The sequence below is a fragment of the Ursus americanus genome, chromosome 6 (assembly GCF_024610735.1).
Source record: "Ursus americanus isolate L20-20 chromosome 6, mUrsAme1.1.p, whole genome shotgun sequence".
Classification (NCBI taxonomy): Eukaryota; Metazoa; Chordata; class Mammalia; order Carnivora; family Ursidae; genus Ursus; species Ursus americanus.
The window spans coordinates 40,898,083-40,912,523 of record NC_142132.1 but is presented as its reverse complement, the minus strand read 5'-3'; positions in this window follow the sequence as shown (position 1 = coordinate 40,912,523).

Here is a 14,441-nt window from a genome sequence, read left to right as displayed (position 1 = left end):
TAAGTGTTACAATAGATGAACCTACTCTGACATGTCATTATGACCTGTAGGCCATGGTTTACCTTAGGGTTCTGTCTTGGTGTTGTATATACTATAGGTTTGGACAAATGTACAAATGGTGTGTATCCACCATTATCATATCATATGGAGTGGTTTCGATGCCCTAAAAATCCCCCCAAATCCTCTATACTCCACCTGTTTATCCCTACTCACACTGCAACCTCTGGCAGCACTGATCTTTCTACTGTCTCCATAATTAATTCTTATGAGTGTTATAAGATAGGGTTGTACTTTCATCCTTTTACATATAAATATGCAATTTTCCCAGCACCATTTATTGAAAAGACTATCAGTTCTCCATTGAGTATGCTTAGCTCTCTTGCCAAATATTGTTTGATTTTATATGCATGGGTTTATTTCTGGGCTCTTGATTCTATTCAGCTGGTCTCTGTGTCTGTTTTTATGACAGTACCATACTGTTTTGAATACTGTAGCTTTTATAATGTACCTTGAAATCAGAAAGTGTGATGCTTCTGTCTTTGTTCTTCTTTCTCAGGATTGTTTTGGCTACTTGGGGACTTTCTGTGGTTCTGTATAAATTTTAGGATTGTGTTTTATATTCTTGTAAAAATGTCATTGGAATATTAAGAGGGATTGCATTGAATTTACAGGTGGCTTTGGGAAGTATGAGTATTTTAAAAATATTTCTTATTCTTTTTTATTATGATACGTTAGTGACCATACAGTAATAATTATTCTTCTAATTGATAAACATAAATAAATTTTTCATTTATTTATTTGCACATTTGTGTCCTTAATTTCTTTTCTTAATGTCTTTAAGTTTTCAATGTAGAGATCTTTCATTTCCTTGGTTAAATTTATTCCTAAGAATTTTATTGTTTTGATGCTACTGTAAATGGAAATGGGATTGCTTTCTTTATTTCTTGTTGGTTAATCTGTCATTAAATGCTTGCATTCATATAGAAATGCTACTAATTTTTGTGTGTTCATTTTGTATTCTGCAACTTTACTGGATTCATTGATTAGATATAATAGTTTTTTGAGTGGAGTCATTAGGATTTCCCACATCTAAATTCATGTCATCTGCAAATGGGGCCAATCTTACTTCTTTTTCCAATTCTGATGCCTTTCCACTCCTTACCTTATTGCTCTGGCTAGGACTTCTAGTACTATGTTGAATAGGAGTGGTGGGAGTGGATACACTTGTCTTTTTTTCTGATCCTAAGGGAAAATATTTCATCCTTTCCCAGTGAGTATGATAGCTATGGGCTTGTCATATACGACCTTTATAATGTTGAGGTGGGTTCCTTCTATACCTAATTTGTTAGGAATTTTTACAATGAGGGGTGCCTGGGTGGCTCAGTTGGTTAAACATCTGCCTTTGGCTCAGGTCATGATCCCAGGGTCCTAGGATTGAGCCCCATACTGGGCTCCCTGCTCAGTGGGGACTCTGCCTCTCCTCTCCATCTCCCTCTTCCCTAGCTCATGCTCTCTCTTGCAGTCTATCTCATAAAAATAAACAAATAAAATCTTTAAAAAAATTTTAAAATAGTGAATAGGTGTTGAATTTTGTCAAGTGCTTTTTCTTCATCTGTTGAGATGATCATATGATTTTTTCATTCTATTAATGTGATGTATCACATTAATTTATTTGCATGTGGTGAACCCATTCTTACATTTTGTGGTTAAACCCCACTTGATCATGATTAATGATCCTCTTAATGTGCTGCTGAATTTGGTTTGCTAGTATTTTATTGGAAATTTTGCATCTATATTCTAGATTTGCATCAAGGATATTGGCTTGTAGTTTTCTTTCTTGGTAGTATCCTTTCTGGCTTTGGTATCCGGATAATACTGGCTGTATAAAATGAGTTTGTGAGTATTTTCTCCTCTTTAATTTTTTAAAGGAGATTTGGAGAAAGACTTGCATTAAATTATCTTTAAATATTTGATAAAATTCACCAGTGAAGCTGTCTGATTCTGGGCTTTTCTTCACTGGGAGATTTTTGATTACTCAAGCTTTTCTACTTTTCTGATTTAATCTTGGTAGGTTATATGTATCTAAGAGTTTTTCCATTTCTGGAAAATATATACCATGGAAAATATTTTCCATGGAAAAATGTATGTTTCTAAGGGGTTTTTCATTTCTGGAAAATATACCATAGAAAATATCTTCCATATCTGGAAAAATATACCAACAAACTGTACAACCTAAGTAGGTTGTGGGGTATTGAATTCCCCAAATATTATTTGTTGTATTGATGTTTATTTTTCCTTTTAGCTCTATTAATTTTTGCTTTATATATTTAGGTGTTCCAAAGTTGGGTGCTTAAGTATTTACAACTATTATATTTTCTTGATGGATTGACCTCTTGATCATTACATAATGACCTTCTCTGTCTCTTTTTACCATTTTTAGTTTAAAGTCTATTTTGTCTGATATAAGTATAGCTACCTCTGTTGTTATTGTTGTTGCTGTTTTGGTTATGATTGGTTTGAAATATCTTTTACCATTTCTTCACTCTAACTACATGCATCTTAAAGGCTAAAGTGAGTCTCTTGTAGATAGCATACCATTGGATCTTGGGTTTTTTTTTTTTAAATCAATTCAGTGATTCTATGTGTTTTGATTGGAAAATTTAATCCATTTATGTTTAAAGTAATTATTGATAAGTAAGGACTTACTATTGCTATTTCGTTGTTTTCTGATGATTTTGTAGATCCATTTTTCCTTGCCTCTTATCCTGTTATCTTTTTTTAATGTTTTGATATATTTCAATATCAGTATGCTTTGACTTCTTTATCATGTTATTTTGTAATCACATAGATTTTTCCCTTGTGGTTACTATGAGACTTACACAAAATATATTAAAATTATAACATCCTATTTTAAACTGATACCAACTTCACATTGACAGAATTGCTGAACTTTTGTTGTCCATATAATATAAATATATTGTATATCCAATAACAGACTATTGTAGTTACGGTTACTTTTACTATGTTTGCTTTTTAACTTTTAAACCAGTAGTAAGTGAATTATACACCACCATTAGTATATTACAGAATCTAACCAACCTTGATTACATATTTACCATTACAAGTGAGTTTTACACTACCTTCTTATGTTTTTGTAATATTAACATCTTTTTACTTCCACTCAAAGAACTCTCTCTTTTTAAAGATTTTATTTATTTGACAGAGAGAGAGAGCAAACACAAGCAGGGGGAGAGGCAGGCAGAGGGAGAAGGAGAAGCAGGCTCTCCACTGAGCAGGGAGCCCAATGCAGGGCTCGATCCCAGGACCCTGGGATTATGACCTGAGCTGAAGGCAGATACTCAACCGGCTGAGCCACCCAGGTGCTGCAAAGAACTCTCTTTTGTATTTCTTGTAAGTCAGGTCTGGTAGTGATGAACTCTCTCAGTTTTTGTTTTTTTGGGAAAGCGTTTCTTTATTTCTGAAGGACAGCTTTGCCAGCATGTCAACCAAGACAATGCTTTTTCCCCCTTTTAATATTTTGAATATGTCACCCCTTTCTCTGCTGGCTTGAAATGTTTCTGTTGAAAAATCTGCCAACAGTCTCATCACTGTTGGTTCTCCCATCTTTAACTTCTTTAGCTTCTTTCAAAATTCTTCCATTGTGTTTGACTTCTACATTGTGTTTGACTTCTACAATTTAATTATAATGTGTCTCAGTGTAGACCTACTCAGATGTAACCTGTTTGTGGTCTTTTGGATTTTATGGATCTGGATGTATACAACTCTTTCCGGATTTGGGAATCTTTCAGCCATTATTGCTTTAAATGTACTTTCTGTCCCTTTCTCTTTCTCTTTTCATGCTGGAATTACCATAGTGTAGATATTGTTTCCTTTGATTGTGTTCCATAAGTCCTGTAGGTTTTCCTTATTCTTTTCCATTAACTTTTGCTCCACTGACTGGATAATTTCAAATGTCCTGGCTTCTAGGTCATTGCTTCTTTCTTCTGCCTGGTGGAGTCTTCTTGTGAAGGTCCCTACTGAATTCTTCATTTCAGTCATTGTGTTTTTTCAGCTCTAGGGTTTTGTTGGATTTCTTTTGATGGCTTCTATTTGTTGAATTTCTCATTTTGTTCATGCACTGTTGTCTTAAGTTTATTTAGTTGTCTGTATGTTCTTGCAGTTTACTTCTTTAACAAGGTTATTCTGAATTCTTTGTCTGATATTCATAGTTCTCCTTTTCTTTAGGATCAGTTATTAGAGTTTTATTAGTTTCCTTTGGTTGTGTCATGTTTACCTGAGGTTTTGTGATTATTGATTTTTTTTTATGTTAGTATCTGCATGTTGGAGTAAGTGATCTCCTTTTCCAGACTTTACTGGTTTACTTTGGCAGAAATAGTTCTTCACCAGCCAGCTCAGTTTGGGTTTCTGGATGTGTCTGCTGTCATGTCCTTGGACAAGTGAGGCTTGTTACCAGGGTCTATTTTAGAGAAAGCCACTTACTAAGCTCTGAGGTCAGGGGTTTGGTGCTAGTGGCTGAGAACAGTTGGATAGGACTGTTATTTCCCCAAGTGACACTGTGGGTTGGGTCTGCAGTTGCCTGGGTTCTCTAGTCAGGCTTACTAGATGGTTGGGATTGATACTATATTCAGTAGTAGGTGGGGATCTGAATTAATTTCCCTGCCCTGGTGTGGTAGCAGAATAGACTCTAGGACTGGCATGGCTCATTGTTTAGGGACCTGAATCAGGAAAGACTATGCACTGGTTTCCCTGGCCAGACAGGGTCACTGGTTTTGCTCTGCAGATGGGAAAAGCCATGGGCTGTGTTCCCTGTTCATGTGTCACTATCACAAGGGCTGGTGGATGGCTTATGAAGTCTCCTGTGTGCTCCACTTATGTTCCCTGGTAGGGGAAGCTGGAAGTTCAGCAATAGGTGGGGCGATGGATGGATTTCCTTGCCTGGGCAGAGCAGCAGAACCAGCTCCAAGACCAATAAGGCTTTACTTGTGATCTCTGCTCAATTCAGCCCACACCCTAAGTTCCCTGGCCAAAAGGTGTCACTAGCTTTGCTCTGCAGATGGTCAGCTCTGCATGCCAGAATATCTGCTCAAGTGTTGCAGTTTTCTGGTGTTCCAGCTAGGTTTTCTGGTTAAGTGGACAAGGAGCTATGCTAAGCAGAGAGTGGAGCTATGAATGAACTCCTGCCTGGGCAGAATAGAAGGTCCAGTTCCAAACAGTCTTCCCGATGTTCCTGGTCAGGCTTTCTGGTCAGAAGGGGCTGGGAGCTACACTCGACAGAGTGTGTTGGGTGGGGTTGGGGACTATGAATTAGTTCCCTGACTAAGCAGAACATGGGAACTAGCTCCAAGGCCAGAAGTGTTCTTTGTGGTATTAAATAAAGCCAACTTGCTCTCCAGATTTGCTGACTGAATGGTGCCTCTGGCTTTGCTTTGTGGATGATCAGGTCTGCCTGCTATACTCTCTGCTCAAGTGTTGTTGGGCTATACAGCTTGTAGGTGTTCTGGACAGGCTTTCTGGTTAGATGGAGCTGGGAGGTACATTCAGCAGTAGTCTGGGCTATGACTCAGCTCTCATGCCTGGGTAGGAGCAGACCAGGCTCCAGAGCCATACAGAACATTTACTGAATGAAGAAGAAACAGGAACTCAGAGCTGGTTTTCCTTTCAGTCCCTCCAGGATTTTATCTTAATCTCATCTGCTCTGCATCCCTGGCTCAGCTCAAACAACAACCCACATGCCTGATTGCAATTGCACCAACAATTTCAGTTATGTGAGACTTTACTTCCATATTTCTTTTCCTTCACTATAAGGGAAAATCCTAGGTTTTTTGAGCCCTGGTACAAAGGTTGCCTAATCAAAAGCCATTCCATTTAATTTCCAGCATTTCTGTCTTTTCCAGTCCAACCCTCTATGGGTAGTTAAGTTGCCTGACACCTTTGAATTCTGTGAAGTCACAGACCTCATCAGTATTTGGCACGGTGCTACCATTTCACAACTGAGGTGGTTTGGGAAAGGCAGGGAGGCAGGACAGCTCCAGAGCCTTGGAGCGTGTAATAAACAACAACAAACCATGTGTTTTTCACACCATGGTGTGTGTAATGGTTCATTCCTTACAATGAAGTACTTCCTAAGTTGGTCACTAGAACTCTGGTTATTGTCCCAGGAGGGCTGGGTCCTGAGGTAGAAGGATCCCCTATGATAGGGAAGGCTGGGTGTGCTCAGACACCCAATCAACTTGGGGATCTCAATTTCAGAGTTTCAAAAATCACTTCAAAATCCCATGCCCTAGGGTTCATAAAAGGTTGGAGAGTCTGGGATTAAAATGTAGTTTCTTTCATTGGAAAAATATGGGGTAGTACTGAAAAATGTCTGTGAGGCTCAGGGGGTTTCTTGCTGAGATGAGACTGAAAAGATCCAAGGAGGATAAAAGAACCCTTCTTAGGACACACACAACAGAGTGATGAGGACAAGCAGATCATGTCAGGGGGGTTGGAGCTCAGAACTGAGGCTATTGAGGAGAGTGGAGGGACAGCCAGGGGTCCCTTAATATTGCATGGGAGCAAAAAGAACAAGGGGTGCATAGATTCCCTGGAATGTCTGACAGAGAACCATCCTCCGGTTGCAAAGGGTGTTGGTAGGTCCACACAGGAAGGACGAAGGAGCGAGGCAGCACTGAGAAGCCATGCATGTGGTGTCCTGACCCAGAACTCACTGGCCAGGGCATGATGTGACCCCAGAGATGACATCATGCATCTGCACAGGTCATCTGAGAGGTGGATCACAGGACAGGTGCATGAAGCCTGGAGCTGGATGAGACCCAGAGTCTGATGTTGACCCTGGGAAAGGGCCTGTGAGTCATTTGACAGGAAGTGATGAGCATCAGGAGCTGGCACAGGCTCACTGGGGACCGTCCACGTCAGACACACATCATTTTCTTCTCCTTCTCGTTATTACCATTATATATTCATCTTCTGATTTTCTTCCTCTTCCTGTTGTTTCCATTAAGACATGGAAGATACCATAGATGGAACTAGAAGTTGGATGGCTATCTAACACTGCAACTGGCAGAATCCAGACCCACAACAGTCTCAAGAATCTGGAAGGTAGCTCTGTGTTTGGCATTTGGCAGGTTCAAAGTGAGTGCACATGTAGCTTCTTTCCAGGGGTTATTGTGAAAATTGCATGCAATAAAATAAATTAAGCCTTCAGCACGTAGGCATTTATGTAGCCAATAAATGATGACTTCTGTCATCCTCAAAGCCATCAGGTAGAGGGAACACCATTATTCCAAAGAGGAAACTGAAGCATTGGGAGAGTAAATAACTTGCCCAAGAGATTAAGTAACAGCCAGGGAGTGGGGGACACCTGATTGTATTCATATTTCAAAGATGTTTTGGGTTTCTTCCAAAGAGCAAATTTGGCCCAAACTCCATACATACAAGCCTTTCATGACAGATGAAGACCAACCTGTGGGGAGTGGGAGACATTCATGTCTGCATCCATAGACACCAAGGTGCTTTATCTTGGCAGGGACACTGGGGATACATCTCATAAAGTGGAGTGAAGTTCACCAGGTAACAAAATCTCTTATTGATTACCAACAATTCTAACTCCTTTGACCATATATCAAGACTCTATCTGTCCAATTCAGTACACAAAGGGATCTTAACACTCTTGGGTTTTGGGGGCTTTAGAGGCTGGACTATAGGGGTGGGGTGACAAAGTAGCTCTGCAGAGTGTCCAGGCAGGGGAAAAGATCAATGGTGTATCCTGGAGGGTGGCTGGGAGTATATGCTTGGGGGATGTTGGCACCCTGAGCAGCAGCTATTGAAGGGGAAGCATCCCTGGTTGGGTGGAAGGCAGAGCAACTGCCTGCAGAGGGGACCCTGGTAGGAAGAGAAGAGAGAGAAGGTCACAGAGAAGGTACTGGAGATGGAACCAGAAAGCTTTGGTGTCCTTGGCTCAAGGGGGTTCAGTCTCACGGCCCATCAAGACCAACATGGTAGGACCTTTTGATACCCTTCCTCTCCCTGGTTGCTGGCCTCGAGGCTGGGCTGCTATTTCAAGACTCAGTTTAGGTGTTGGAAATCTACCCTGCCTCCCCCAGGCAGCCCCAGTGTTGAGACTCTGGACTCCCTCTGTTCTGGTTTGGAACTCATCTGCTTCCCCCTGGCCTGGGGGCCTCAGGAATGAGAACAAAGCCTGACTGCTTTGCCCAGGTTCTTTCAGTGAATGTGTGCTGAAGGGTTGAGTTCTCACCACAACCCTGAGGCCAGATTCTGGGCCCCCAGGGCAAGGGCAGCTGGGGGCACCCTTGGATGGGATGGGCTGTGGAGGCAGCAGCAAACCCGAACTCCTTGGCTTGGGAAGAGAACAATACAGATGCTTCAGGAGTGTGAAATCTGCCCCTGGCTTACCGTCATCCCCTCCTGCCATTAGCCGCTAATCAGCTGAGGACTCCCAGCCGAATGGCTCAAATAAGCCGGGGGCGGGGGCGGTGTTGGGCACCCTGGCCATCTGACAGCATCCCTGGCCCCTCTAGCTCCAGGAGATACAGAGAGTGGATAAGAAAGGGCCTGCATCTTCTGCAGGCAGCACATCTGAGAGGAGGGAGACCATGTGGGCCTTTCCCAGATACCAAGCTCCCCTCCAGGGAGCAGTTCTTCTAAGACCACAGGGTCTGGCTTTAATTCAAACAAGCCTACTGGCATAGCAAGGAAGCCACACCTCAAGGAACACTGAGTGGGTAAAGCCTCTGGGCGTGGCCCTTCCTTAGTGTGGTCCTTCCACTCCCCCACACACCATGCACACTTGTACCTCCAGGTTCCCATGACCTTCTGCTTATTACGTGCCACACGAAGTGCAAAGTGCCAGATAGGACAGTCCCTGCTCTCAAAGGAGCTTCTAGGTCATTGGCTTGCTGTGCTAACTTGAATAACGGCCCTGACAAAATATCCAGGTCCTGGTCTTTGGGACCTGTGACTGTTTTGGGTTACACTGGAAAAGGATCTTTGAGATGTGATGAAGGACCTTGAGATGAGGAGATTATCCTGGGTTATCAGAATGGGCTCACAGGCCAGCTCAGGTTCCTGCAAGAGGGAGACCTACCCACAGGAGAGAAGGTGACGGGATGGGTGAAGCAGAGGGAGATTCAAGGTGCTGCTCTGCTGGCATATAGATGGAGGAAGGGGCCAGGAGCCAGAGAACCCTGGGAATGCAGTTCTAGAAGTGCAAAAGGCAGGAAAGGGATTGTCTCTAGTCAGATCGTCCAGAAGGAGGGTAGTCCTGGCAAGAAATGGATTTCTGCTCAGGAAAATCTGTTTCACACTTCCAGCCTCAGAGCTCTGAGGACTCTAGAACTGAAAACCTGTTGTTTTCACATGCTATGTTTATGACACTGTTAGAGCAGCCCCAGGAAAGTAGCACCCTCACCCACCAGAGGACTGACAGGAAACACATAGTCATTCACAACACTGGAGGAAAGAGCAGACTGAGCCCACAGAGCACAGCCCCGTTCAGGGTTCAGGGTTCAGGGTTTGTGCTGAGTCTTCAGATCGTGCACACCATTCTCTGCCATTGCGCAGCAGCATTGTGCGTGTTCTCCGAGGGGTGTAGGCCACAATGATATGAAGGTCTCATCCACAGATGAGGTGTGCAGACTCAGGAGGCAGGAGAGGGAGAGCATCTTCCAGGCCAGCTGTCTATTGCCTAACAGTAGGTTGGCCCCTTCTGGTAATACCTCCCGTGTCCTCCATCTGATCTCAGGCCTCCCTCCATGTCTTGCTCTGTCCCCCTGCCCTGAGTGATCACCGCTGGGTGGGTTCGGGGCACAGGCCTGGTGTGGTGCTCAAGTGACCATCATGGGGCTGTGGTTCTGGGGAGAGGCTCCAGGAGAATCAGATGGAGAAGGGGCTTCTGTGCGAGCATGGCTGGGACTGAGAGCCCTTGGTAGACCCAAAGTCGGGAGCCCAGTCCCAGAGGAGCCGCAGGCCCTCTGACACCAGGTGGTGGCCCTGCTGGGTGTTGGCATGCATCGGGGGTGTCTCCTTAGCAGTGTCCCGAGGCTTGCAGGCCTGTGCAGGACTCCCAAATGCTCACCTTGCCCCGAGGGAAAGCCGTGTTTGCCTGATCCAAAGAAGTGCCTAATGCAGCCCTCACTAGAGCTACTGGGGACTACAATGTCCTCCAGGCACCTGGGCCAGTCTGAGCGAAGGGTCTGAGTACCGGGAAGTCAGGTGAGCCAGGAGCATGCTCTTGGTGGGCCCTAGGTCTGAGCGCTGCGGTGGTTTGTGAGGTAACTGTCATGAGATCACGATGCTGACCTTCAGGGGGCAGGGAAGGGAGAAGAGGGGAGCCAGGCCCTGGGTTCAAGTCCAGCTCTGCCACTCCCAGGCTTTGTGACATGGGGCAAGTCACTAGGCCTCTCTGTGCCTTAGCTCCCCCCTTGGTAAACTGGGCATATTAGTAGTACTTGCAGGTAGAGTTACGGGCAGGATTAAATAGTGAAATATGCAAAGTTCTTAGACTGGCAGGTGGCCCACAGGAGGAACTTACAACAATGAGCTGTCACTACTATTCAATTCCATGGAGGACACCTGTAACAAGCTGGCTTCTCCCCGTTGTCACAGGCAATGACACAAGGAGGAACTCTGCTACCTGGTAAAAGCAGTCAGTGTTGGCCAACCCCATGGGGTGTCACCGTGCCCTCCACCAGTCCTGGCAGAAGAGTCTCAGTGGATGGGGGCAGCCCACAGACCCCCGGTGGGGGGAGCTCAGTGGGGACGGATGATGGGTAGGGGCCAGGAAAACTCTTGGGCTGGCCTGCCTCTACAGATTCTTTGACTTAAGTTTGGAGGTGCTGGGTCACACTGTCCATAAGAAAGTTTCCTGTTGTTCTGGAGAGGATATGCATGAAAATGCAGGCACCACACCCAGGATCTGCCTGGGAGGGTCAAGAGCACCACTTCTCCAAGTCTTGGCATCCTCTCTGGCAGATGCCTAGACACAAGCTCTGACCCACAGTCCCTGAGTGCAACTGTCAAGGGCAAAGAGCAACGGCCTCCTTGCCCATGGGGAGCATCCCCGTGCCCCTGCTTACCTTTTTCCTAGGCTGACACCACATCAATGGCACCTGGTTGCAGCTTTGAACAAAGTCACACAAGGTATCCAGTTTGCCCTGAAAAGCAGATGTGGCCGTGAGGAAGCTCTAAGGCATGGCAGTCACCTCCAAAAGGTAGAGTCCTCTGTGGCTTGAGGTGGTCCCAGATATCTCTGTCTCCAGGAACACACTGACGTAGCACTGCAGCTGTCCCTGCAGCAGGGGCCTGGTGGCCTTGTGTGTTTTGGGGCAGGAGTGTCACTGTACATCACGGATTGCTTTGGAATCTGGAACATGTCTTCCTCATGCTGGGCTGCCTGGGGCCTCCCCATCCCTGTCCTCACACCCCCTGCAGGGTTGGGTGCTCCCTCACTGGGTGAGGCCTAGCATGTCCTGGGGTAAGGACATTTCCTTCAGGCCTCCTCCTCCACGACGCCCTGGTCCCTCCATGCCACTGGGCCCCAAGGACAATGTAGTTAGCTCAGTCCCTCAGTCTGCTGAGCAGACTCATGCAAGGCTCGCAGGAGCCACTGGCATTTCTGGATAGTTTTAATAGCGAACAGACCTTGCTCAGAATTCTCCTGTAAAAAATTTAGTTTCTGACCCATGGGAGTCTGCTTCTGATTGAGCTTGTGTTTCCTTATCCACCTGCTGGCTGGTGAAACTGAACCCACTGCTGGAGTTGCTGTCAAGCTCTGAGAGAGCCCGGGACTGGTGAGCTGTACCCAGCTACCAGCTTCTGCAAACCTGGGTCCGTGCCGAACGGGGAGACCCTAGTGCTGGGCCCCGCGTGGTGGTGGTGTTGGCAGGAGCCCTCACTTTTTGTTCTCTCCTGGGCCCAGGGATAGGGATGGCCCCTGCTTTTTCTCGAGTGCCAAGAGATCAACGTAAGTTTCCATAAAGTTCATCTCCCTGAAAGCCACGGTTCACGGGGACCCTGAACAGGCTTCTCCCTTTCCTTCCTCAGCCTAGCCTGGCAGTCACAGAACCCTCCCTAATGCTCTTCTTACCTCTAGGCGTCTCATGTTGTCTTCCTGGTACATACAACAAGGGACAATCACTGTGGTGCATGTCTGTATACAGGTCTCTGACTCCTAGGAAGAGAACGCACAGTTTATTTTTCTTTCTGGCAGGTCCTGGGGACAGACATATGACATGTGCTGCACCAGCACCTGTCAGTGGCCTCTCAGCAAAAGTGCACCACTAGGAGATTTTGAGGACAAATGAGGAGCACACTGTCCTGTGACAGTTTCCCCATGGAAAAACAAGCAAACTCGATATATTTGCATAGAGGGCATTTCCCCAAAGGCCAACAAACACTATCCTGTCCCTTTGGTCTCCTGGGGCTGGCCTTGGTGGAGAATCCGGTTTTGGGCTGTGCAGCGTACAAGAGGGCTGTCCAGGTGGGAGCGTTTGCCGGGGACAGGGCTGGCCTCCCCTGACCCTGGCAGATCCATTCTCAGCAGGTGGCACTACACCCATTCCCTGTACAGCCCATGCAGTGAGGCCTGTTTCCACCAGCTCTCAGGCTCAGGTACCCCTGTTCAGGACACTGTGTACCCACTATAACTCCTTCTTCTGGGAGCTGGTTTGGGCCCCTGCCCTGGGGGATCCACAGCCTTGTCCCCTGACCCTGGCTCCCTGTGCTTATCTGGGCTGGGCCTGCCTCACAGCTCAATGCCAGGTAAGACGCCCTCCAACCTCCCCAGCCTCGCAAGTCCCTAGAGTCCAACCCCAGCCAAGCCCCTGCCCCTGCCAGGGGACCGCGATGGAGATCAATGATATGCACCCCGACATATATCAGAGCCTGGGCAGAGGACCAAAGTTTGAAAATAAGGCTCCTTTTCTAAAGTTCATCTGAGTGTCTCAAACAGTCCTTTGGAAATTGACCATAAGTCCCTCTATTTTAATAAGCAGCACAGCCCTTGCTGAAACAAGCTACCTCAAGTTGCTAATTCGGTGGCAAAGGCCCTGGATCAGCAGAGCTGCATACTTGGGAAGGGAGTTATGAGTGCCAAGTCCTTCCGAGGCCCTTCGCTAGCCATCGGTTAGCCTCTTCTTTCTGCCAGCTCTCCCTGCCCAGGTAGCTGGGAGATGCTGGGGCGGGGGGGCGGGGGGGTGGGCGTGGGGGCGGCAAATCTCCCACAGGCAGCAGGAGCCCTTCTGTGTGAAGTTCAGTATGGGCATTGGGCATGCTGACCGCATCAGGACCCAAATCATGACTTACCGTTTCTATTTTCTCTGGTGTTTGTGGCTCATTGTCAGTCTAGAATGTTAAAAAGACATGAACATAGGTTGGAGTGGCATGGAGGGAGCTGGGTCCATTATGCTAACAGGAGGGGACCCTACTCAGCATCAGCTAGACAGAATGTGGGTTTTAGGGTGTCAATCTATGAACCCATTCCCCATGGGTCTCTGGCTAACCAGCTGCACTGCCCTGAGCTTCAGGCTCCTGGGTTATCAATGGAGAATCAGACCTCCCTGGACGGCGCACTGGGAGACAGCCAGCCTAGGCTGCCTGGTCCCTACCAGAGGCACCCCAGCTGGTAGTTTTCGTCAGTAGCCCTTCCAATATATGAAGATAGGAGAACTCGCCCCCCCTTTCCTTCTTCCTCTCCCCTTACCTCCCAAGTCCCCGCAGCCCTCTCTGGTTCCCTCTGTGGGATGGCAGCACCCACCCAGGCTTTCTGTCCTCACAGATCCCCCCATCTGCAGCAATGGGACCTGCTTGTGTTCAGCAGCTTTGCTCTGTCCTTTGCCACCTGTGCCGTCTCCTCTTCCTTTACCAGCTCTAGCCCATGCAATCCCAGCAGCCAGTGTGTCTGCCCACCTGCCTTCCCTGGGGCCAGCGTCTGTCCTTTGCTAGGGTTCTGCTTGCCATACCCTATGAAGGTGACAGTTTACCTTCCACCCCCTGGTACCAATCCAGACCAGACACCAGACTGTGAGCTCCTGAGGGCAAGGCTGGTGGCAGCTCCATTCCAGTCCCTCTGTGGCCAGCATGGGGCCCAGCATGCCCTGGCTCTTAGTAATGGCTGGGGAAGGAAGGCCTGACCCACTGGACGAGGGCAGAGATCCTTGTTGGTGTCCAAGGCTCCGCTGCCCCAGAGGTCAGGAATCCTCCCAGGCAGCAGGATTCTTGGTTGGGCTCTTTGGTGCCTCCTGCAGGGCCCGCCTTCTTCTCTCGCACTAGAAGCTTCGTCTGGTGCTTGGTCTCCCTGAGTCCTCCAGAAGCCTGGCTGCTGTGAGGCCTCTCTGGTGTCAGGGCTGGAGTAGCTTCTCTCCAGCGGCCAGGGCAGCTCATAGGCCACTCCTATGGCCTGGTCT